At 48.5% G+C, this 24,671-nt stretch overlaps 1 protein-coding gene across 3 annotated transcripts in view; it reads right to left on the reverse strand.

The window, feature by feature from the left end:
* The window catches only part of LOC138295241 (zinc finger protein 268-like), a 64,182-nt gene extending 39,758 nt beyond the window's left edge, over positions 1–24,424 (reverse strand). The window contains exon 1 of one of the 3 annotated variants that reach the window (XM_069233437.1): positions 24,294–24,424. The gene's annotated coding sequence lies outside the window, so the exon portion shown is untranslated. Of the gene's footprint in view, positions 1–2,533; positions 2,684–2,964; positions 3,115–24,293 lie in introns of those variants that run through there. The other 2 variants (XM_069233436.1, XM_069233435.1) reach the window with 2 other exon arrangements.
* Between the last annotated feature and the right edge of the window lie 247 nt (positions 24,425–24,671).

Raw genomic sequence — 24,671 nt, forward strand, 5'->3', positions numbered from 1 at the left:
TTGACTCAGTGGGGGTCCCCGGTTCCAATAATGATTCAGTGGGGGTCCTCGGGCTCCAGTATTGATAAAATGGGGGTCCACAGAAGTGAAAAGGTTGGGAACCATTGGTATACAGTATGAAAATGCTGGAAACTAACACTGCATTCTAAAGCTGGCCAGGAGCACAACACTGCCAGTCCCCAGGGAAGGGCAACACTTTAGTTTTACCATCAGAATGACTTCCACTCTAATTGTGATCTAGTGGACTAGTTGGGAATTCGGAACCAGGAGACAAAGATCAACTCCTGGCCTCCCATTTGGCCAAATTGTGTGCTCTTGGGTAATCAGTGTTTGAATGTATTCCTCTGCTCCATTTTTGGCAACAAAATGAGTATTTAGAATTATTTTAAACTTAAATATTAAGCAAGTGATAAAAAATGGACTGGATGTTACGTGGTGGAATGGGGAAGTGCGTAGTCTTGTGAAATATTTACACAAAGGATAGATCACGGTAAACGTATAGCCTTTGCAGTAAGTAGCAGTATGCAGAAGTTTGTGGTCGAGTAATTTGAATTGAAATTATATTCATAACCCTTTCTACCCCTGACGAGCTGTTGAGGCACTTTGATCTAAACTGTGTGATCCTGGGCAACTCATCCTCTTCCTGAGCCTCTGTTCACAGATCTAACAGTACATCAGAACTTTGCAAAAGGCTTCACAGAAGCAATAAAAACAAAGGGCATAGAGTCATGGCAGGTCCCCAGCTCTGTATTCATTCACACGTTCAAGGCTGTTTAGTGGCAGGAGGCTGGACTTCCATTTGTCGGTCGCTAAACACTCCTGAAGCTGCAGCTGCAGCCTTCCAGCCACCAGCCACCAGTAGAGACTCTTTTATAGCTCTGGCAGCTCCTCATGAGCCTCCGAGGACCCCCACAGAGAACTTCACCTCTTCACCACCCCCGCCTGCTCCCCAGATCTCCTCCTGCCCCCCACCGCCCCCAGGACCCCATGCACAGCTTCACCTCTGCACCCCCCTCCCCAGACCATCCCCTGAGCCCCCCACCCTCCAGGCCCCATGCACAGCTTCACTTCTGCACCCCACCCGCTCCTGTCACCCCCTCCCCACCCTCCAACCACATGCACAGCTTCACCTCTGCACCACCCTCCCCAGACCATCCCCTGAGCCCCACACCCTCCAGGACCCCATGCACAGCTTCACCTCTGCACCACCCCTGCCTGCTCCCGTCACCCCCTCCCCACCCTCCAGGACCCATGCACAGCTTCACCTCTGCACCACCCCGCCTGCTCCCGTCACCCCCACCCTCCAGGACCGCATACACAGCTTCACCTCTGCACCACCCCCCACTGCTCCCTTCACCCCCTCCCCCCTCCAGGACCCCATGCACAGCTTCACCTCTGCACCCCCCTCTCCAGGCCACCCCCTGAGCCCCCCACCCTCCAGGCCCCATGCACAGCTTCACCTCTGCACCCCCCTCTCCAGGCCACCCCCTGAGCCCCCCACCCTCCAGGCCCCCATGCACAGCTTCACCTCTGTACCCCCCCCCCGACCATCCCCTGAGCCCCCCACCCTCCAGGACCCCATGCACAGCTTCACCTCTGCACCCCCCTCCCCAGACCATCCCCTGAGCCCCCCACCCTCCAGGACCCCGTACACAGCTTCACCTCTGTACCCCCCCCCCGACCATCCCCTGAGCCCCCCACCCTCCAGGACCCCATGCACAGCTTCACCTCTGCACCCCCCTCTCCAGACCACCCCCACCCTCCAGGACCCCATGCAGCTTCACCTCTGCACCCCCCTCCCCAGACCATCCCCTGAGCCCCCTACCCTCCAGGCCCCCATGCACAGCTTCACCTCTGCACCCCCCTCCCCAGACCATCCCCTGAGCCCCCCACCCTCCAGGCCCCCATGCACAGCTTCACCTCTGCACCCCCCTCCCCAGACCATCCCCTGAGCCCCCCACCCTCCAGGACCCCATGCAGCTTCACCTCTGCACCCCCCTCCCCAGACCATCCCCTGAGCCCCCCACCCTCCAGGACCCCATGCACAGCTTCACCTCTGCAACCCCCTCCGCAGACCATCCCCTGAGCCCCCCACCCTCCAGGACCCCATGCACAGCTTCACCTCTGCACCCCCCTCCGCAGGCCATCCCCTGAGCCCCCCACCCTCCAGGACCCCGTACACAGCTTCACCTCTGCACCCCCCCTCCCCAGACCATCCCCGAGCCCCCCACCCTCCAGGACCCCATGCACAGCTTCACCTCTGCACCCCCCTCCCCAGACCATCCCCTGAGCCCCCCACCATCCAGGACCCCATTCACAGCTTCACCTCTGCACCCCCCCCACTGCTCCCCAGATCTCCTCCTGCCCCCACCGCCCCCATGCACAGCTTCACCTCTGCACCCCCCTCCTCTGTAGTGTTTCTATTCGAGAGGTTGAAGACTCACTCCACTATGTGCCTAATCCGAGACTCCGCAGTGTGTGCGTGCCCCCCCCCCCCCCCCCAATGAAACACAGAGATACGGGGTGTACTCACTCCTGCGCAGAGCTCGCTCGCTGCTCTCACACCCGGGGGGCGGGGGGCCGGGGGGCCGCGCGGGAAGCCTGCCCCTCCGGCCACGTCACATCACCGGCGAGGGAAGGTCATCGCGTGCTCAGGTATCAACTTCCGGGCCCTTTTACAGTTAGTGACCTAAGCTACGCGCACGCGCAGGTCTTAACTTCTGGACTACGCGCAATTAGTATCCGCGGCTCGGCGCATGCGCGGATTCAAACTTCTGGTCTATCGCGACTCCGATCTCTGCTCAGCGCATGCGCAGATCTACTGTTCCGGTATATTTGACACTCCCTCCCTCAGATTCCGCGTGCCACACCCCAAAACACATCCCTAAACCCTCGTAAGCCAGAAAAAAAGCCAAACGGAGGAGAAACGAGTGTTTTCAAGCAAGGGCAGGCCCTTTCACATACCGAGTACCGCGCCCCAGCCGCCAGGCCCTCGTTGGTCTTATCTCTGGCGCGAACATTGTGGCGCAGCCGTCGAGATGTTTACATTGGGTCAGGACTCGGCGGCTAGGATCTCCTTCTCTGCTGTTTAATACTGAACTTAGCAGAAGCCGAGCCCAAAAAAGTTTTTTATTTCCCATGACCCTTGACATGAAAGTTCCTGCACCAATCGCTGCGTCCCTGGCGTCCTCTTCCTTCTCTCATTGGCTGAACGCATCCTCGAGATCCGCCTCTTTAGCGGTTTTATCGAGCGCAGCACGCGCGTGGCGGTTACTGGCGCGTGGATGCACCGGGGGTGACGTGACCTGCGCAGGATCACAGGGGGTTCAACCGAGAGACTCCCTGGTTCAAGGCGGCAGCTCCGCCGTGAGGCCAGGACACCAGCGCCTCGGGAGCCGGCCACATCCACGAGATCCGCCGGGTCTCCAAGAGCCGGAGAACGCTTCACGTGTCCATGTTTCTGATCCGCATCTGGAAGGCAATGGAGACCATATGGGAACATACCACGACCCGAGGGCGGGAAATCACACACCACTTACCACTGCGGTGTAATCAACAACAGGATGTAACCAGGGTGGGGTAACCCTCGCCTCCGCGTCCTTAGTAGAAATGGAAATTCTTGACTCGTTACCTAGAATTTTTGTATTCTCTGTCAGGATCGGAGGTTTGATTATGCTTGTTCAAAGCTGTTGTAATATATGTTTAACACTACATCTAGAATTGGCTTTTAATAAAAGGTTTTGAAAGTAGACTCAGCAGACCGGAATGCTGCTCTCATTGTGTCCTGCAAGGGGAAGTCTAGGCCGAAGGATTTTTAAGCTGTGGCCCCTCTGAGTGCCAAATCTAGAAATATAGGTACCTGCTTCGAAAAGAAACAGTTTCACCCAGTGAGCTAAGGTAGGGGCAGAGACTACATGAAAGGGTTTCGGGCGGTGCTCAAAAGTTGACCCCCACTGAATTGACAACATTCCCTAGTACGGACTTCATACTCCTTCAAACATTGCACAATTTGGTATGGTCTGGAAAACTAGAGTAAGTAATCTTTCTCGAGAGCATCTTAGTCCACCTTGTATGAGAAAGGGAAAAAACTTTACCTGAAATGTCCACATCTTTGACATCAGACAACCTTCTGCAAGAAACTAAACCTAGAAGGATAATCAACAAAGTTCTTTTCTGGATACATCTGAATTGGCCAGCCATCTCTGTAAGTATCTGAACATGATGTTGACATCCCAAAGGAAGTAATATCTCAGAAGGGAGGGATTAACTAAACCAAAACCCCTCATGACTCTACCTACAAGAGGGTGTTCACCAATTGGTTTACCATCTATTAGAGAGTGACCGGCTAAAAATGCAGCCCGATAGTTGTTGACAGAAAAATAAGTTAATCCATTATGAGCCAATTCTGCTAGGAAGTTGATGACAGGAACACTAGGTGCCCCCAGGGGATCCAAACCCTGTTTGTTGCACCAACACAACTATTTCTTCCAAGCTGAGGCATATTGCTTGTGAGTAGAGTCCAACCAGGAGTTTGATATGAAAGAGATAGCTCAGTCTGAAAGGTCTGGCAGTAACCAGCGTTTCCTGAGATGCACCAGGAAGTGTAGAGGGCCCTGGAGAAGAAGCGGATGTAATAGGTGCGACGGAACCGGAATAAGGATGTTTGCATTGTTTCCATGAATGCCTTTACCATGCATGCCTTTACAACAATTTTTTGTTGGTAAGGCATGCCTAGTAAATGCATGTGTGGAATGGCATGCATGGATTTCACATGCTACCCCCCCCCCCTGTGTCCTGCACTTCAGAGTTTAATGGGGCCACCTTATCAAAGCTTTTATAAGTGGACCCCTGCCTTCTAACCTGCAAATGTGCCAACCTCTGCCAATGTACCAGATATACTTGCAAACGTAAACCAATGTGCTCCACTGTCTAATGTGTGTTGGTGACTGTAACCCTACCAAGTTCATACCAAAAAGTTTCACAGTACGACTGTACTTTATCGACTCCTACCCAGATATGCTCACAGAGGTATAGTGTGCTTTAGCATACTTTATTCATAAAGGCAGATGTGAGTGAAGCAGAGTCACAAATCAGCTCACTGGAAGATAATGCTTTTAAACAAAGATGTCCAGAAACTACAAAACGCAGCCAAGATCCTTCAAAGAGATATGGCTGAATTGGAGGATAAAAAAATCGTAGAGGGAATCTGCGTATTTTTGGAATTCAGGAGGGCTCAGAAGAATTGGCACATTCCTGCAAAACCTTCCTAGAGAAATGGATATCAAAAGTGACAGGTCTAGTCTTTGAAAAAGGATTTGAGCTAGAAAGGGCACATCATGTCCCATCATTCAAACCCGCCAACAAGAACACCACATGCCAAACTGTATGTTGGCCGCTGAGATACCAACACTTGGAACTAAATCTTACACACATGTAAACATAACACCATTCTGTGGAACAGCCACACAATATTCATTTCACAAGACTATTCCACGGTCGAAGTTAGGAAAGACTTCCTCACCCCTGACCTAGACTCAGAAATGTGAACCTACAATTCTCCTTTGTTGGCCCTGCTAATTTTAGGGTTCTTCCTGAAGGCAACCATCACATCCTTAATGATTACGAAGACTTGCAAGCCTTCCTGGATTTAGAAGAGGGTGTTCTAATGGATACTCACCAACCGCCTGCAAATAAACCAAAGTTGCGATTCCTCTCACAAGGCCTAACTGTTACAACCAGTTTCTCACCACTCGTGATGACGTGGACTCCTTTGAACTTATTACAATTTTCGATGGCTTGAGCATATGAGCTCCTATGTGCCTTGTTTTTCAGGAGTAGATAGGCATTTTTCAAGCGCGACAACCTCTTTAAAGACAACTGCACATTATTCTCATTGTCAGATGTGCACTCATCATAGCAGTTTCAGGTTTTGTTTTATGGCTTGCCAGTGACCTATCAACAGATATGTGCCATGTGTTTTAACAGGTGCATCTGAGATTTCTGTGACTGCTAAGTGCTCTTTAAGGTTATAATTTACATGTTTGTTACCTCAGTGATACAATTTGCCTTTGTTACCAACACACCTTTACGAAGTTGTGTGATAATTCACACTATCCTGCTAATATGTTCTCTTTGCAAAAGTGTGCCTGTTACACTGATAAGTTGCTAATTTCCAACCTTGACCCCTCAGTGACCTTTGATTATTTCTCAAATCCGTATTGTTTAGATATATTGCATGTTCTGCTCTTTAGGAATGTAGATCTAAAACTTATTTGATGGTTCTGCTGGTTCAACTAGTTCTACCAGTTATTGCATGCTGTGACAGCCAGGGTTTTTTGCCCTTCTATCGTCTCCCTCACATTCTGTATTTTGGGTGGGTTCAGTGGGTGAGTTTTTTTGTGTGATGGGAGAGGGTTTAGGGGGAGTGTTTTTCTCTTATTTTGTTTGTGGTTGTTTATGTCTTTATTTTTTTTTTTCTTCTTGACCAATGGTTTGACTTAGCAATCCTTTTACATTCATGGCTGATGTTTGCCCCTTAGTTTCGTAACACTACCCATCTAAGTTTTTGTAGTAGGATTGCTGGTCCAGCTATGCTCCAATGACCTTCCGATGTGGACTTCGAGTTTGCTTGTTAGGAGTTTCTTCCAAGGCTATCGTACTCTTGACCATATAGACGTGCTTTCTCAGCCCACACGTTTCACAATTGCGTACACACTCTACAGTATGGCTAACAACCCCTTAGGTACAAACTTAACATTAATCTCCCTAAATGTTAAGGGTCTCAACCATACAGTTAAGCATACAAAATTTAGAACTACCTGTATAAGCTTAAAGCAGATAGAATACTCCTACAATAATCCAAAATTACTTGTAAAGGATTCACCACAGTTGGAAGGAGCTGGATCAGTAACACTATTCTCCAACAGTTAAAAAAAAAAAAAAAAAAGTGGTGTGATAACACTAATCACCAAGATCTCAGGACTTTTCTTAGATACACAACAGATGACGATGGTAGATAGATCTCAAAGATACTATACAATTATTTTAATCCCTTCTATGTCTTAAATGTGTATGACCCAAACATAGATGACTCCGAATTTTGAAACTCGCTCACTATCCCCAGAGGTCAAATCCCTGGTGACAGACTATCATGGGCCGGGGTTTTTAACCTTCCCAAGGAATTTACCATTGATAGACAGTCCAAAACGTCATTGCAACCCTCTTTATCCCAAATAAACACTCCATAGTGTATGCTCTAGGTTTAATCTCCGAGATTCTTGGAGGCTACAACAGCCTGATACCAGGAACTACACTTTCTTTTCCAGCCCACACAAATTGTACCCATAATAGATTATCTTTTGCTAACCAAGATACACACACAGCTGATTGATCAGATGGCTATATTACCAAGACTAGTCTCGGATCATTCAACCGTCACTCTACGTCTTTTAGGCACCAACACAAGACCGTCTTGCAAAATCTGGAAATTTAATGACGAGTCAGTTTGAGACGTGACTTCAAGAAGTTTAGTCAAAAATACCATTCAAAACTACATCAGAGGCAACTCTTCTTCAGATACTTCTCCCACTATCCTTTGGGATGCACTCAAAGCCACGATTAGAAGCTCATTGATTTAACTCCAATGTAAACTGAATAAGGCCTACAGTAACAGTTTCCTAGAACTTGAGGGAGAGCTCAAAACCTTAGAGGCTAACCACATTTGCAACCCGAACAACCAAACATTCTCTAACCTTAATAACAAGAAATACAATAACAATAGAATCCTAAGCGAGAAAACTGGAGTTTGGATTAATACATACAAAAGATGTCAACTTTGTGAAGCAAACAAGGCTGGTAAAACACTTTCATCGTATTTGAAACATAAGCAATCCAACAAGAACATTACTGCACTTAAAGACAAACAGTATCTCTACGAGCCATCATAAAATTTCAGACATGTTCAGTGACTTCTATAGATCCCTATAAGGAGGTTGATTCTAACACTTTTAGTGAAAAATGTAAGGAATATCTAAATAAAATACAATTGCCCACTATGAGTGCTCTAGAGAGGTCGATTTTTACTTTAGCGCTGAAATTAGCAGAAGTTACAGAAGCCATCAAATGCCCCAAACCACACAAAGCCCCAGGCCCAGATGGCTTCTTGGTTTACTTCAACAAAATATTTGGCCCCGTCCTTTGCCAAACACCCCTTGACCTCTTTCATCACCTTTCAAGCTTGGGATCCATAGTTGGTACATCCAGCGAGGCCACCACTGTAGTGATCCCAAATGAGCATAAGGACCCAACACAAGCTAAAAATTGCAGGCTAAAATCCTTAATGAATCTGGACGCAAACATGCTTCCTCTGCCATATTATAGAAAAAACTAAACATGCAGACTCCGAAACCGTTGTGTTCACCCTGGATGCCAAAAAGAGAGACGTTTCTACATGAAACCCTACTTAAATTCAATATGGGCGATACCTTTACTTAAATGGTCATGGCCCTTTACAGCAGACCCTCAGCCAGAGTGAGAACTGGAGGATTACTGTCCTCTGCGCTCAATCTGGAAAGAGGCACTAGACAAGGCTGCCTCCTATCCCCCTCGTTGTTCATCTTGATGCTCGAGCCTCTCTACTGTATTCAGTCTAATCTTCTATCACAGGTGTTTCGTTCAAAAAAACCACAGTGAAATGGCGCCGTACACAATTGATGTACTAACCACAACTGAAAATGCCAGTCAATGTATCCTTTATTATTGCAAACCATAGAAGACTATGCGCCGGTTGCAGACTATAAGCTAAATAAAGAAAAGTCAGGCGTTATGGGCTTAAACACTCTAAGCCTCATTATGAGTATGGTGGGTGGTGGAGGCCACATGCCAAACTCATTAGGTCGGAAGACCACCAGTTCGGTCTTCTGCCCACTGGCCCAGCGGAAAACTACCCACAACGTTGACACTGGCTCATAATCAAGGCAGTGAAAAGCACCACGGGGCTGCCCATAGGGGCCCCTGCATTGCCCATGCCAAGTACATGGGCAGTGCAGGACACCCCTTGGAGTCACTGTCACCACCAGCCTTTGCATGGCGGTGAAAACGCCATGCAAAAGCTGGCGGAATCGGGAGTCGTAATCCCCTGGCAGATGAAGACTGCCGGCACTGTCAAGCTGTCAGCCAGCAAAAAAAGTGGCAGTGCTGCCAGTCGGACCGCCAGACTCGTAATAAGGGCCTCAGTGCAATAGGGCCCTCCTGAGCTCCACAAGTCTGTCATGGCAACTTAGGTCCATAAAATATCTAGGAATTAATTAATCTCGGACCTATTAGAAACCCTCCAACAAAATGAAAAATTGAAAGTAAAAAAAAAAAAAAAAAAACACCTATTAGAGGTTTGCAATCCAAAATTTATCACGTGGTGGGACTGCATCGAGACAGTGTAGATGATAATGACTCCCTTTGTGAATTATCCTAGAAGTGTAATACCTCTTGTATTGTCTGATGGCTTCCACAGAAAACAAGATATGTTGGTAACAAGATTCACATGGCAGAAAAAAACACCACAGAGTCTCCATCAAAAAGCTATGCCTTCCTATGACTTTAGGTGGCATGAATCTGGCCGATTTTAGAAATTACCAAAATGACTTCTTAGCCATGCAAAGATCACTATGGTTCTCCCAACCTTACAGCTATACCCCCACTTTTTTTTTATAAAGTATTTATTTTTATTAGAAGTAAAGTTGCAGTACATCCAAGACATTGTACCAGAAACAACCTTGTACATATATGCCAGTCAACCCACCCCCATTTCCCAGCCAATCATCCCAAAGGGGGTCCACACACAAATCTCCAGGTTACAGAATAATTGGATCAGACCTATTAACAAAGACGTTAAGACACTTTATCTCTCTTAGTACTAGGACTGTTTTCTCCTATAACATGATGCGTACTACGATTCATTCTGAGTCCCCCAAGACGTGCCCTGGCCAGGTTCTTCCACTTCCTCTGTCTGTTCGAGTAACCCCGCCATGTTTGTATATCTTCCTGTATATGAATGTCTTGTCTGACCTGCCTTAGCCATGTTTCTTCTGCCACTGCCCATTCCTGTGTATCCTTAAGCCATCCCTTTGCACTAGGCCCCTGAGTATTCATCCAAGCAATCGCTACTCAGCGCTTGGCTAATAATATAGCTAGCTGCATCAATTTCCATTCAATTTTTTTACCCTTCTTTTTTTTTTAATAGCCCCCAGTAAGCACTTTACGGGAGTCAGTTCGAGTTCCACCCCCCCCCCCACACTTCTCAAAGTTTGCACTACAAAGCCACAGGAAGTTTGCACTGTAGGATAATTCCAAGCTAAATATAGGAAAGTTGCTGGTCGGGCGTGACACCTTTGACAGCTGTCATCTTTACTAGGGTCGATTCTATGTGGGAAGACTGGGGTAACATATGTGCAATGTATATAATTATAATAATGTGTGAGCTTAAATCTCGCATTTCATACCCCTATCGGAGCCGGGCACATGCTGCCTTCCACTGTGCCTCCTCCAGTGGTGTGCTCAACTCCACTTCCCAGGCCCACCTGGCCCATACAATGAGCCAGGGTGTGTCTGCCATCAAGGCCCTGTAGATGAGGTATAATATGATGCCCCCCCACCTGTATTCCAGGAGTACTCTAAGCATTGCCGACGCGGGAGGGGCCTCAGGGTATGTGGGCCATATCTCTCTCACAATATTGAGTATGCTGGCATACATCAAAAACTGTCCATGATTCACCCTGAAAGCATCCTGAGCTGCCTCAAAGGTTACAAAAGGTTCGCTGGGGTAAAGATCTGCGAGCGTTAGACACCCACCCTCTCGCCAAGGTCAAACATCTACCGTAGTGGTAAGGTGTCTGACACTGGAAGGTCCCAAAACTCAAATTTGCGGGCAAATGGTGCCCGCCGTAAAACCACCTTCGCTGCACGCATCCAAAGCATTGTTGTGTGTTTTATTATGTATGCAGGCTTGTGGCCCCCACCAACCCCAGTGTGGAGTAGCTGTGATAGTGTTTCGGTTCGAGAGTCATCCCTGAGAAGGGTTTTCTCCCAGTTGTCCCCCTCTGTTAGCTGCACCCTGCATGCAGTAATTGGGAGGCCAAAAAATAGTACTCTATGTTGGACAATGCCAATTCTCCCTCCCTCTAATGGGAGGTGAAGGGTTTCATGTTTCCCCCGACCACACCAGAGAAAGTAAGCAGGAATAAGTTAGCCTAAATAGCAAGCAAGGAAGTGTGTCTGGAGAATTCTGTAAAGTATTGAGGCAGAACCATAATTTTTACCACTGCTAAATGCCCCATGACCGACAAGGGAAGGGTGTTCCAAAACTGCACCAATCCCTTCAACCCTGACAGTACTCTCTCAATAATACGCTGATTTCGCAGTGTGACTGTGTGAACCACCATAATTCCGAGATATCGGAAGTGGCGAGTTTCCCACCTCCGGGGCATATGCGGTAAAATCTCCTGTGGGAGTCTCGTCAGGCTCCCCAGTGGGAATATTAATGATTTTTTTATATTAAAACATAGGCCCCATAATTGCCCAAAGGATTCCAGCTGTCTGAGCAAAATAGGAATAGAGGACCTCAGCTCTGTTAAGTAGAAAATAGTATTGTCTGCGTACAGCAACAGTAGGTGGTGCGTCTCGCCCACTGTAATGCCCTATCTCTCCATGTCCTGTCGAAGACTCTGCTCCAATGGCTCCAGAGCCGTCTCAAAAAAGCAAGGGCGATAAGGGACACCCCTGTCTTGTGCCCCTCTCTATTTGCAGTCTGTCAGAGCATTGACCACCCCATGCGGACCCTAGCTGAAGGTTCTGTGTAAAGAATTTTGACCCATCTCAGGAATTTTGGCTCAAGTCCCACAGTTGTGAGGTCCGTCAAGAGGTACTCCCAGTTGACGGTGTCAAACGGTTTCGCCATATCTATCGAGACCTGTGCGAATTCCTCCTCCTTATCCTCCACCTCATGGAGCACATGCTTCAATCTACGGATGTTCATAGTCATGTTCTGCCTAGGTATGAACCCACTTTGGTCAGGATGGACCTGCCGGCCATCTCTGGGCCAAGCCGTGTTGCAAGAATCTTACTCAGTATCTTTACATCTAGGTTGATCATAGTGATAGGCCGGTAGGACCCCCGACCAGAGGAGACTGCTCCCTGCGTAGGAATCCTAGCTATGAGCCCCTCCCGCATGGATTCTGGTAATATATTACTGGTAAATGCCTCATTGTACACCTCTAAAAGCAGAGGAGCGTCCTGGAGTCTCCCCTCAAGTGGGGGTTGGTTGTGTCAGGGACAGTCTCTGAATCAGGGCATTGACCATGCGAGATGACCTCTCCCGGGGACATCCGTTCCGGAGACTAGCCAGTTATCTCCAAAGAGGTCGATTGAGTGAAATGCATAGTACCGTTCTCCCCTATGCGAATTCTGTGTGAGGTGACGAGCTGTGTGCTGTACGCTCCCTGTGGACATCTGCAGATGTTTTGAGTGCGCAAGCACTTTGTGGTCCTTTCCACCGCCGACCCTCCCCGCTCCGGCCTTCAGCCCTGAAACTCCGATCTCAAGCCAGTCCCAGACAGCTTGTGGTGTATCAAAGAAATGAGCTTTATCATTATGGAGGACTTTCAGTTTGGCAGGGTACAATAGCATGTAGGTCAGCCTCTTGGCCTTTATTTTCTGTTTTACTGCCTAGAAGGATTCACGTTGTTCCTGCACTTGTTTGGTATAGTCTGGGAATATGGCAATTTTACAGTTCTCCTACCGTGGCATTTCTTGCTCCCGAGCTGCTCTCAGGATGCAGTCCCTGTCCCTGTAGTTAAGGACTTTGGCTATGAGGGCTCTCTGAGGGGCACCAAGGTGGGGGGTGTGAAGAACCAGGGTTCTGTGCGCCGTTTCAATGACAAAAATCTCTGAGAGGCCCAAAGTTTCAAGGAGAACCTAATCCACTTCTCAGGAAAGTGCTCGGCGGAGGCACCCTCTGCCTTTTCCGGGAACCCCAGCACTCGAATGTTACTGTGGTGGGAGCGGCATTCCACTTCCTCCCCCCTCCTACCCAAATTGGCCACCTCTGTACTCACTGCGTTCATCTGTCTCTTCAGGACTGGCAGGCCCCCCTGGAGGGTCCATATGTTGGTCTCTGCTGTGGAAACTTTGTCTGAGACTTTGCGCAGGTCTGCCCATAAGAGGTACGCCCTGGTGGGCTCCATCGTATCCCCCTCCGGGGGCTCACCAGCCACACCTCCCATCTGTCGTGAGGCGCTGAGTGGGTTGTTTTGGGGTGGTGTATTGTGTTATGGAGTGCGAACCGGCTGCTCGCGCCATCCTGTCCTTTCCCATAAGGGCGTGTGAAACCGTCCCCTGGGATGGCATATGATAGTCCCCTTAGCAACCTGATGAATGTCTGCAAGATCTTGAGCGTCTGCCAGAGAGGGCCCACTGGTGCCCATCCAGCGTTCTGATACATGCCAGTCAAGTAGATGTTGTTCAGTACACAGAAGAGTCCTAAATTGCCTTTCTGCCGGCGCTGCTGGTACGTTGCCATTACCGTGCCCTGGTCACATTCGCGTCCCCCCTCCATCAGGAAGCTTGCCCCCATGGAATTCCCCCCCAGTCTCTCCTCACCACGCCTGGCCAATGAAGGGGGGGGTCCCAGTGGTCCAATCCCTCGCAGGGCTTCGTCAATTCCAGGCCCCCCCAAGGGTGGTATCATCAGCCAGGCAACTGGGGCTCCCTCCTTGGCAAAATGTCTATTCCCAAAATAACTCTAAATCAAAGAGGCTTTGAAACAAATGCTCCTTCTAACCTCTGGTCAATGACCAACAGTTTTTAGGCATAAAGATTGGCTTCAGGACAAGTATCTACATTTGTCGAAGAAAGTAACCTCTTGCATTACCCAAACACATTCTGGTATGGCTGTGGTACAAAGGGGCACTGCCTTCCACACAGAATGAATTAAACACCTCCATGGATTCAAAAGGAGAACCATACCTTTCTAAGCCCCTGTCCACTCCAGGCCACCAGAAATCCGTGCATGCCTTGCACTTCATGGCAGTCATGCCCCAGTGACACTCATGCAACAGCGTAATCAGTTTTCCTCAAATAGAATCAGGAACCACTAATTTCTAACCTCTGCGCAAGATGTTATCCATCATTGATAATTCTGACCATGCCAGTTTATATTTCCCAAGCAGTTCATCATCCTTCCACTCCTTCCTCCAATCACTGGATAAATTGCTCCTTACTTTTTTCAATTCTACACCATGAGCACACTTCCATTCATTTTCCCCTCCAACAGCAATCCCACAGTGGCCACCAACCAATCATCCGCCTCCTGTTGCTCCATGCCTCTCTCAATAAATGGATAAATTGATAACTGTTTCTTGAACGAGGGACATATCTCATCTTGAAGGAAAATTCTTGAAGCCTAAGTAGCCACTTTGCTATCCGAGTGGTGGCTCTCCCGCCTTCTTTTGTTGTAAAAACATTCATGGTCTGTTCTTTTTTTCAAATTTGGTTACCCATAAATATTTCCTACAGTGTTGAATCCCCCACCAAAAAGCGAAAGCCTCCTTTTCAATCAGGGAGTAGCTTTCCTCAGCTCCCCTCAAAGTTCTTGAGGCAAATGCAATGACTCTCTTCCTCAGTGTAATTGTAAATGTACAGCACCCAGTCCATGTGGACTTGCATCAGTACCGTTTTATACCCAGAACTGTACGACTTCAATACAGGAGCTTTGACTATTCATTGTTTGACAATACAAAATGACTTCTAACATTCGTTGAACCATGCAAATCTCTACCCTTTTAGAAGCAATCCAATTGCTCTTGCTAAATCAGCAAAATGATTAACTGACTTTGCATAGTACTCAGCCAGTCTCAGAAACTATTTGAGTTGGTCTTTGTTCTTCGGACTGGGAGCAAGTTGAATAGCTTCCAACAATTTTAATTTGGGTATGATGCCCTCCACCCCAATCACATTACACAAGTACTCATTCTCTGGCATTGCAAACGTGAATTTGTCAATCCCTATAGTTAGCCCCGACATCTGCAACTTTTTCAAAACCTGCTCTAGTACACCATCATGATCTTGCGTGTTCTTCCTATAAATTAAAATGTCACCCTGAAACATAGTGACATGATCTATTCCTTCCAGAACCTTCTGCATGACCTGTTGGAAGATGGCAGAGGCCAAATCAAATGGCATCCTTAAATATCTAAACGCCCCTTGTGGTGTCATGAATGAAGTTCTCTGTCTGCTATCCAGATGCAATACAATCTGGTAATAAGCCTTTGACAGATCTAGTGTTGTAGAACAACTACCTTCCTTTAAAGTGCTCAACCTATATTAGGTAATGGGTGGCGGTCCACCCATATACTATCGTTGAGGTTGTGAAGATCAACACACATTCAGACCTTACCATTGGCTTTCTTTGCTCATACAATGGGATTTAGCCATCCTGAAGTCTATTGGCTTGATAATCCCTTCAGAGGACAATTTATCTAGTTCTGTTAATGCTTTTTTCATGGACAAGGGAAATGTCCTGACTTTATGGACTTTAGGAGTTGAACCATCCTTAAGAATTATCTGCTGTGAAAAATTCTTTAGTTTGCCTGGCCTGTCCTGAAGCACCTCTACGAATACACTCTCATTTGTCTGTCTCAGTTATATTCATTACTATAACTTGTCCAGGATGATTTGGATTAAGTGTTATTCCAAACTTCTTTTGCTGTCTCCATCACAACAGTAGTTTACCTTTTTCTAACACATAGAGGTAGCCCATAATAGATTTATTCTTGAAATGTATTTGAGATTAAAGGCAACCCAACAAGGTAACCTTGTACCACAATAACCTACAGGAGCTGCATGGGTGTTTTCCAGTTTCAATTCAAGAAATTTAAGGTATGTATCTTTATCATTTACAGGTTATGGTGAGCAAGAGTCTGCCCGCATATCCACACTAATTACAACAATCATTATTTTACATTTGGGAGGATTAAAAGGTTCCTGAACATTCAGTACCTTTAGTTCGTCCATTTCACTGTACAAAATGCTATTACCTGAATCTGACACATTCACAACTAATATTTTATCATTCTCAGATGAGTTCTTCCCTATCATTTGAATCAAAATGTTGCTTCTTCAGGCCTGACGAGCCCCGACATGCAGGCCTATTACTGGGCATCGCAGCTGATCAATGAGTGCGTATTTGCTGACATCGGTGACCCAGCGTATCGGTCGACAGGGAGGATATGGGGATCCAGGGCTGCTGGTCCACCCTATATGAAAGGCGCTGAGAGCGCAAGCTCCCACTAAATACACAGACTGTAGTTAGGACCTGGAGAGAGGCCATTAAGCACCTGGGGGGGGGGGCAAACTCAGACATGACACCACTGTGGAGTAGTGATCAGTTGACGCTAGAGGGCTTCTGTAAATGGAGCCTCATTGGTATTGAGCGGCTGGGGGACATCTAGAGGGAGGGGGACATGGTCTCCTTCGATGACCTGAAAAGGGAATTTGAAATGAGAAACACCGGATACTACAAATATCTGCAGTTGAGGCATGTGATAACCTGTCACCTGCCAGAGGGGGGGGGAACGCCTACCGGCAACGAGGACCGGGTGGAGTTGCTACAGAACCCCAGAGAAATTACAATTAGAGCTCAATTCAGATTAATACAGCTGCGACTATTGCATCAAGCATATATGGCTCGAACACTCTTGCATCGCCTGAGGCGCAGTGACTCCGATTTGTGTGATAGGGGAGGGGATGTGGGATGGTGGGATCATTCTTCCATATAATCTGGGAATGTCCAGTGATTCAGAACTATTGGCAGGAGGTGGTGGCAGTCATGAATCAGGTGCTGGGCCTTACGATACAGGTGGAGGCCAGATGGATCCTCCTACACATAGCAGAGGAGGCGAGGAGGAACATTGCAAGGATATGGGGGGCAGCGCACCCACCGGCTCTCAGATTGGAAAAGGGACCTAACTTGGTACCAAAGGGCTGAAGACATGATTTATAAAAGCTGTGGTTGCCCCGAGAAATTTGAAAAGATTTGGACCCCCTGGGTTGAATACAGAGGGTAGTATGGGTAATGGGGAACGAGATGGGAGGAAAGCTTTCTACTACCACATTTATTTTTCAGCTGTGGGGTTCATTTAAGACTGTGATAGCCTTCTCGTATACATCGTCCTCCCCCTCATCTTCATCATCCTGAGTACCAGGAGACGGTAAGCTTCTTTTCATTTTTTCCCCATCTATACCTAGATTATGTTTGAGTAACACTAATTTACACTTGGAGACAAAACATCACCACCAATTGCCTGTAGGTATGCTTGAAAAGCATCTTCCAATCTTCCCACAACATTAGCGGTTGCCCAGGAGATTGCAGAAACATTGGTGGTGCTATTACAGGTTCCATAATGCACAGCTAGTCACACACAAGTCCAATACAAGTTAATAAAATAATAAACAGTCACCGCAGTCTCACCGCAGTCTCAAACTGGATAAACAATGCACTTTTGTAGCAGTAATAAACAATATAATAGTACACCACACACTGAATAACTTATCATGAAGGTCCAAGTCTCATATATAGGCTGTTAAAATCTTCTTTTATTTATTCTTCTTAAAATCATCAAAAGAATACTTAAAGACAGCCAACGCGTTTCATTCCAGAAAGGACTTCTTCAGGTCATACTGAAAAGAATGCAAGTTTCTCCAAATCTGTTATATGGGGCACATCATTTATGAAGTCTTGAATTCACCTCCTAGCGCCATCCACACGTGCCTCAATTGCGAGGAGCAACTCCCATCGGCCTTCACTGGTCAAAGTGACATCGAGCATCATCCCAGCTTGAATGTGGCTCAGTTCTCGCATTGTGGCACTAGTATTGGCGCCCGCAGCGCTTGCACAAATCCTCTTCCCGTCTCACCACCCGACATGAGATTTGCTGCTGTGGTGGAGCTCCTTGTCAGATGGCTCTTTTCCTTTGCTTGAGGTGAAAGGTCAGAAAGTCTAAGGATGTTCTCCCTGCGCACAGCTACTGCGCATGGGAGGGGCCCAATGTTAACATTGTAAATGAGCTGAAACAGCAGTTTATTAGATGCTCAAGCAATAAATCAACAACTAATACATCTTTCGCTCCGACCCAGAGGCGGACTTGGCCTTTCCACAAGTTTAAGTTTCCTTTAAGATGAGCTCCTGCAGTGGCGCTCGGTGCCTGGCTTCGAGGAGCTCTCCACACAGCCACATACATGATGGCCACATCCCACTCCGGCCGCCCAGGCGTCGGTTCAGCATTGCGCCTGGTAAATAAATCAGTCCAGCAATGTTTTTATTGCAGGTGCGCCTGCTAAGCATGAAAACTGAAAACATAAGTGAGGGGCAAACTTGGCAATATGATTTGTTTAAATAAACTTCACTAGTCTTCTCCGCAGCTATTTTCCCTTGGACAGAGTAACAGAAAAGAAAATCACCCCATGAGTCCTTTCCTTGGGAGGTTCACAAAGCTCTATTTTACCATCTGCCTCGCACTGGCAGGTCGTCTGAGCTCTCGAGCGCCTCATGGCAATTATGCTATTAGGATTTATGCTCAATAATTCCTCTCTTTCAGCTTTGTTCCAGCCACTGACTCAGACTTTAAAAGCTGCTAAATTCGCAGTTCACCGTTTCCTTTTAATGTGGCTCACAGTTCCTCACATCCATGTTAAAGCATAGACTCTGGTATTTTGGTCGCACACCACTTTGCCAGTAGACAGGGTTCAGTCTTTAAACCACTGATCACCAGTGAAAGAACCCATCCGCAATTCATGTTGTTTAATGAAGATTTATTGGGACCACACAAGTCACATACAGCTGAACCCCAGAGAGCAACAGAATCTGCTCACTCCCCTCAGCTCCACATCCTACGTGGATCTCCTAAGTTCACTCTACCCTTAAAGCTAGCCGACATAATGATACAACAGTGTGCATCCTCCCAAACCCCCGGATGACCACCCAGTGCTTCACCAACCAGTCAGCTTCTCCCTTGGGGTGTAGGAGCCATCCCCCTGCATCTGCAGGCACTGACCACAGCTGTGTCGTACTCCGTTTTGCTCGCCGTTGGGCCCACTGAGGGAGCATCAAGCCAGGAGGAGTTTTTATGGCTCTAGAAGGTCAGCCCTGTCTCTCTGCTGAGTTTTGAGACGCTCGACCCTCCAGGACCCACCCCTGCACCAATACCCTGAGCACCAAAGTGTAGGAAAGTACCATCTTGCCTGGCATGTTACCCCCATATTTCACTGTATATATGTTGTTTTAGTCTATGTGTCACTGGGACCCTGCCAGGCAGGGCCCCAGTGCTCATAAGTATGTGCTCTGTATTTGTTCCCTGTGTGATAACTAACTGTCTCACTGAGGCTCTGCTAACCAGAACCTCAGTGGTTATGCTCTCTCTGCTTTCCAAATTGTCACTAACAGGCTAGTGACCAATTTCACCAATTCACATTGGCATACTGGAATACCCTTATAATTCCCTAGTATATGGTACTGGGTATTGGGGTTCCAGGAGATCCCTATGGGCTGCAGCATTTCTTTTGCCAGCCATAGGGAGATCTGACTATTCTTACACAGGCCTGCCAGTGCAGCCTGAGTGAAATAACGTCCACGTTATTTCACAGCCATTTACCACTGCACTTAAGTAACTTATAAGTCACCTATATTTCTAACCTTCACCTGGTGAAGGTTGGGTGCAAAGTTACCTAGTGTGTGGGCACCCTGGCACTAGCCAAGGTGCCCCCACATTGTTCAGGGCAAATTCCCCGGACTTTGTGAATGCGGGGACACCATTACACGCGTGCACTGTACATAGGTCACTACCTATGTACAGCGTCACAATGGTAACTCCAAACATGGCCATGTAACATGTCTAAGATCATGGAATTGTCACCCCAATGCCATTCTGGGGGGACAATTCCATGATCCCCCGGGTCTCTAGCACAGAACCCGGGTACTGCCAAACTGCCTTTTCAGGGTTTACACTGCAGCTACTGCTGCTGCCAACCCCTCAGACAGCTTTCTGCCCCCCTGGGGTCGAGGCAGCCCTGGCCCAGGAAGGCAGAACAAAGGATTTCCTCTGGGAGAGGGTGTGACACCCTCTCCCTTTGGAAATAGGTGTGAAGGCTGGGGAGGAATAGTCTCACCCAGCCTCTGGAAATGCTTTGATGGGCAGAGATGGTGCCCATCTCTGCATAAGCCAGTCTACACCGGTTCAGGGATCCCCCAGCCCTGCTCTGGCGCGAAACTGGACAAAGGTAAGGGGAGTGACCACTCCCCTAACCTGCACCTCCCAGGGGAGGTGCCCAGAGCTCCTCCAGTGTGCCCCAGACCTCTGCCATCTTGGAAACAGAGGTGTTGCTGGCACACTGGACTGCTATGAGTGGCCAGTGCCAGCAGGCGACGTCAGAGACTCCTTCTGATAGGCTCTTACCTCTCTTGGTAGCCAATCCTCCTTCCTAGGTAGCCAAACCTCCTTTTCTGGCTATTTAGGGTCTCTGTTTTGGGGAATTCGTCAGATACCGAATGCAAGAGCTCACCAGAGTTCCTCTGCATCTCCCTCTTCACCTTCTGCCAAAGGATCATCCGCTGACTGCTCAGGACGCCTGCAAAACCGCAACAAAGTAGCAAAGATGACTACTGCAACCTTGTATCGCTTCATCCTGCTGGCTTTCTCAACTGTTTCCTGGTGGTGCATGCTCTGGGGGTAGCCTGCCTCCTTTCTGCACCAGGAGCTCTGAAGAAATCTCCCCTGGGTCGACGGAATCTTTCCCCTGCAACCGCAGGCAACAAAAGACTGCATCACTGGTCCTCTGGGTCCCCTCTCAGCACAACAAGCATGGTCCCTGGAACTCAGCAACTCTGTCCAAGTGACTCCCACAGTCCAGTGATTCTACAGTCCAAGTTTGGTGGAGGTAAGTCCTTGCCTCCCCACGCTAGACTGCATTTCTGGGTACCACGTGATTTGCAGCTGCTCCGGCTCCTGTGCACTCTTCCAGGATTTCCTCCGTGCACAGCCAAGCCTGGGTCCCCGACACTCTAACCTGCAGTGCACAACCTTCTGAGTTGTCCTCCGGCATCGTGGGACTCCCTTTTGTGACCTCGCGTGGACTCCGGTTCACTTTCCTTCCAAGTGCCTGTTCAGGTACTTTTGCGTGTACTGCCTGCTTCTGTGAGGGCTCCCTGAGTTGCTGGACGCCCCCTCTGTCTCCTCCTCCAAGTGGCGACATCCTGGTCCCTCCTGGGCCACAGCAGCACCCAAAAACCTCTACCGCGACCCTTGCAGCTAGCAAGTTTTGTTTGCGGTCTTTCTGCGTGGGTACACCTCTGCAAGCTTCATCGCGACGTGGGACATCCGTCTTCCAAAGGAGAAGTCCCTAGTCCTCTTCGTTCTTGCAAAACACCAAGCTTCTTCTATCCGGTGGCAGCTTCCTTGCACCCTCAGCTGGCATTTCCTGAGCTCCTGCCCACTCTCGCGACTCTTGGACTTGGTCCCCTTGTCTTACAGGTACTCAGGTCAGGAAATCCACTGTTGTTGCATTGCTGGTGTTTGTTCTTCCTGCAGAATCCCCCTATCACGACTTCTGTGCTCTCTGGGGGTTGTAGGTGCACTTTACACCTACCTTTCAGGGTCTTGGGGTGGGCTATTTTTCGAACCCTCACTGTTTTCTTACAGTCCCAGCGACCCTCTACAAGCTCACATAGGTTTGCGGTCCATTCGTGGTTCGCATTCCACTTTTGGAGTAAATGGTTTGTGTTGCCCCTATACCTCTATGCTTCTATTGCAATCTATTGTAACTTTACATTGCTTGCATTACTTCCTTTTGCTATTACTGCATATTTTTGGAATTGTGTACATATATCTTGTGTATATTTGGCATCCTCATACTGAGGGTACTCACTGAGATACTTTTGGCATATTGTCATAAAAATAAAGTACCTTTATTTTTAGTATATCTGTGTATTGTGTTTTCTTATGATATTGTGGATATGACACCAGTGGTATAGTAGGAGCTTTGCATGTCTCCTAGTTCAGCCTAAGCTGCTCTGCTATAGCTACCTTCTATCAGCCTAAGCTGCTAGAAACACCTCTTCTACACTAATAAGGGATAACTGGACCTGGCACAAGGTATAAGTACCTCTGGTACCCAGTACAAGCCAGGCCAGCCTCCTACACAAAGCACTTGCAGCAACCAAGGCTTGTTGAGTGTCCAGTCCGGACACCAGCACTAAACCCGACCTGCAGGACGCGGGGCTTCGGAACAGAGACGACACCGAGAGGGATCCCGCAGGCTTCTGTTCGTTCCCTCAAGAAACGTGAGAGCCTCGGACGCAGAGGGGCGGCCGGACAAACGCCCCTGCACCCCAGACCCACAGCCAAGGTGCACCCCAACCGACTGTGCCCTGCTGCCCCAAGGCCTTCACGAGCTGAGCCCCCCAAGTCCTGTTTTCACAGGTACCCCCTGTAGCGTTCGAGGCTATCACCCGACCAGCACCTCTGCACCCAGACACCCCCGGGCAGTGAACCCAAACTGCTGCTGGGGCTTTGGACCTTGGCCCCCCAGCACCGTAAATCCCAAAGGGCACCCCGAACTCTGTCTACAAGTACCCCAATGCAGTCAACGTTTTTGCTTCCATAAGAAACCATTTCCGCGTTCGAGGTGCATGCCTCAAGAACTGACAAGTGTGCATTTTAACGTTTTCTTCTATAATTGCTAACTCCGAAAGTACTTACCTGATTTTAATGATCTTGGTGTCTAAAATAATATAAAAATGTGTGTTGTTATTAGAAATTAGCCTTCGATTTCCTTCTTGAGTGTGTGCACCATTTATTGACACATCCTTAACACGCCCCTCTGATAAACCTATCCTGCTCGGGGGGGTTATTAAAGAAAGCCCCGTAAACCAGAGAGTGGTGTCTGGAGTTTGTGCATAGTGGCCCTTGCACTGGCCCACCCCCCTGAAGTTCAGGTCTTGTTTAGCCCCCTGGGACGAGAGCACATGCAGTGACCCCACCCACAATACCCGTGACGTGGGTGAACCCACAACCACAGACAAGCTAACACCGGAGCACGAACACAACACATCAGTGGTAAATGTGTGTTAAACAAACATCACATTCCATCAAATCCACTGTAAGATGACATCACACCCAATATCTCACCGTGGCAACTACTAATATCCACCTCACAAGGATGAGAGGCGGAGATAGCCCTGCTGGTGTCAAAGGCTGAGGGTCTGATCACGAGTGACCCCTTTTAGGTGCAATAGTTATTGTACCTGATAACACCAGGGACCGAAGTGTATGTAGAGATGAAAGATAAAGATGGAACATACAAAGGGGGAGGAGGGAGGAAGAGAGGTGGGGAGGAGGGAGAGAGAGAAAGAGGAAGTGTGTGGGAGAGAGTAAGGTGGGGTGGACGTGGGGGCAGAGGAGAGACATAGAGGAGGAGGGGGAAGAGAGGAAGGTGGAGGAGAGAGCGGGGGAAGTGGGGGAGGAGAGAGGGGGGGGAAGTGGGGGAGGAGAGAGGGGGGGGAAGTGGGGGAGGAGAGAGGGGGGGGGAGTGGGAGAGGAGAGAGGGGGGGAGTGGGGGAGGAGAGAGCGGGGGGGGAGAAAGAGAACGGGGCAGGAGCACAACAAGAGCATTTATATCAATAGTGGACAACAATTTTTTTTACTATTTCTAATTTGTTTTGTAGTTTTATCTAGCGCAGGTATACTGGAGGCATCGGAGCGCTTACACGAGCAGTAGTTGTATGTACACAAAGATGCATTCATTGTCGGTAGAATAAGTGATTTGCCCAAAATCACATAAAGTGGAGCAGACGCCGAGACTCGAGTCTCATTTCCTGCTCCAATGTCGGCAGCTCAGGCCCTTACACCACAATTACATCCAAACAGGAGGAGGAAAGAAAACCCCTCAATCAATAACCCTGCCACCCAGAAACTCGCCTGCAGCAGATCACACGGCGACAACTCATCCGCAGAAGATCGCACGGCGACAATACACCTGCAGCAGATCACACGGTGACAACTCAGTTCACACATGGAGCAGATCACACGGCAGCAACTCACCTGCTGCAGGTCACGCGGCCACAACTCACTCATCTGCAGCAGATCACACGGCAGCAACTCACCTGCTGCAGATCACACGGCGGCAACTCACCTGCAGCAGGTCACGCGGCCACAACTCACTCATCTGCAGCAGATCACACGGCAGCAACTCACCTGCTGCAGATCACACGGCGCGCTCCCTTCACACGGCACTTCTGGGTGATAATTCACGGTCTGTGTCCATCCGGGGCTTGTGTGCTGCCCCCATCCCTCGTGATCTGTGCTGCAGCTGCTCACAAGACCGGAAGGGGCTGTCAGCATCCTGTACAAATGTCTTAACTTCCTGCCCTGTCCCACCAGTGCTTAATTTGTCAATAAAAACATGCCGGTGCCCGAATCCCTCCTCTTAATCACGCGGCTGCTGCAATTAAATGTGGGAACACGGAATACTGAGGCAGCGTAATCCGGACGCCCTCTCGGGCCTCTTTAATCCATCTAAAGCCACTCCCTGCCCCTTCTGCTCACTCTTGCATCTTACTGCTTTCTGCCTTT

The sequence above is a fragment of the Pleurodeles waltl genome, chromosome 5 (assembly GCF_031143425.1).
Source record: "Pleurodeles waltl isolate 20211129_DDA chromosome 5, aPleWal1.hap1.20221129, whole genome shotgun sequence".
NCBI classification, from domain to species: domain Eukaryota; kingdom Metazoa; phylum Chordata; class Amphibia; order Caudata; family Salamandridae; genus Pleurodeles; species Pleurodeles waltl.